Genomic DNA, 1,827 nt, shown 5'->3' with positions numbered 1-1,827 from the left:
CTGGAATTCTAGAGGTCACCTTGAAAACTACAAATTCCTAAAATCAGAGTTCAAAATAAACCATATCCTGAGACCCAGAAAATATTCCCTTTTTCTCCAGAAACTGTCAGGAAGTGGTCCTTATAAATGTGAAATTTAAGGATACCCACATTTCAGCGGTTTTGCTGTGCCCTCGGAATGCCCCTTCAATACTCACCCCAGGTGTCTCTGTTCCTCTCCCAGTTTAGTGATACTGAAATGCACATCTACTCTGCAACATGGGGACTTGTGTGTTTTTACAGCAAACCAGAGAAGGTTGGATGACCCTTAGAACTTTTCACATGTCAAAAGTTTGGTGACTCACAAGTCTGTTTTAATTTAAGGAGGAAAGAATAAGTTTGTCCTCATTTTAATGAACACAAGAAGAACAAAATGCAATTCCAGGCTACTGTAGAAGCAGAAATTTAATGTAATATTCTTGCCAAGAACTTACTATTTACAAAAAAAATAGTATTCCTACACAAATGGTTAGTTTTTTTTTTGCCTTTTATACAGAAATAAATCACCGTGCCACCTCTCCTCCAAATCCTCCCTCCTCACTAATTCTTCTCTCTACTGTGCTAAAGCCCAGGAAGCGGTGGCCCTTGGTTCTTGCAGGGCCTTAGACTAAGCACCAATGGCTCAGTGGTTGGGCCCCCCTCATCCACTGGAAGAGGGTTCACAGCTCCTCTCTTAAGGGAGAGCTTGGTTTGGGAAAGGGAGAGACTCCTGCACTCCCTAGCTCTTTAACAGCTGCGGGAGCAAACACTACGATTTACTCTAGAGATGCCTCTAAAATTCGAGCTACCTACAACTCAGAAGCTGCATCTGGAGCTGGAGCTGGTGGCAGAGGAGTTACTGCAGGGAAGTCTGGCTCAAGGTCTGGTTGTAGGTCTGCCTCTGGAACTGGTGCTTGAGCTGCAAAAGGAGAAATGTTCATTCACGTGACTTCTACCCCATTGCCTTTCAAAGCAGCAAAATATCCTTTGAGAAGCCCAAGCCCAAGCACCCAAACCTAGAAACCCTCCCAGACTTTAGTCCCCTAGATGTGTGGTCTGAGGTCACTTCTGTGTTTGCTCCTGGCCAAACACCAGCCTCTGAGGCTCTCCCCTATGTCCTGCCCACCAGTTTCCCCATCACCTGCCCAGGGGCACCCACCCCACTACTGCTCACCCTCTGCCTCTGCCTGAATGGTTTGTGCTTGCTCGTGCTGTTTAAGGAGAAGCTGGACAAACTGCTCCAGCTCTGATCCAGGCAGATTGAGCTGTTGGTAGGCCAGCAGCACATGGAGGTCCAGGAAGTCTGGGACTGACAGAAATCCTCAGAGAAACCATACAGCCAGGTGCTCAGGATGAAGGAGGCGGTACTAGGGATAGTCAGGAGGGAAGCAGTCAGAGGCCTGGCCTTTCCTTCCACACTGCTCTCCCACAGCACCCCTGCTGGAGCTGGTCCCCGGTGCCTGACCCTGACCTTCAGCAGGCCAGGCTTACCCCCATGCCTGCACCCCAAGCCCCCTTGGCTGTCCTGGCAGGAACAGGTTTGGTCATTGAGCAGGGGTGTAGCAAAGATTCTTGATTTCAGGGTGCTCTCAATCACTGTTCTTCCCAGCTCTGCCCTTGAAGAAAGCAAGACATGATTCTCTATCTTTCTTGGGCCGTCTCCCCACAGAAATACTTATTCTGTAAGGGCTGTCAGGGACTGTGTCCTCTATTCATTGCACCTTGATGTCAAATATCTTATGAGTGTGAGATCAAGCAGAGTATGTCCTCATGTCTTTAGTTTCCCAGGAACTGTTGCACCTTAACCTAT

The 1,827-nt window shown here is 48.1% G+C and overlaps 1 long non-coding RNA gene across 1 annotated transcript; it reads right to left on the bottom strand.

The window, feature by feature from the left end:
• Positions 1 to 430: 430 nt before the first annotated feature.
• LOC139437783 (uncharacterized) lies at positions 431 to 1,380 on the bottom strand. Its single transcript, XR_011647687.1, has 2 exons — positions 1,192 to 1,380; positions 431 to 936 (listed from the first exon to the last, which is right to left on the bottom strand). It is a non-coding gene; the product is annotated as an uncharacterized lncRNA (long non-coding RNA).
• Between the last annotated feature and the right edge of the window lie 447 nt (positions 1,381 to 1,827).

This window comes from Dasypus novemcinctus, chromosome 28 (genome assembly GCF_030445035.2).
Source record: "Dasypus novemcinctus isolate mDasNov1 chromosome 28, mDasNov1.1.hap2, whole genome shotgun sequence".
In the NCBI taxonomy this organism is placed as follows: Eukaryota; Metazoa; Chordata; class Mammalia; order Cingulata; family Dasypodidae; genus Dasypus; species Dasypus novemcinctus.
The sequence above is the reverse complement of the archived record's forward strand: the minus strand, read 5'-3'. Positions and strand labels throughout refer to the sequence as shown.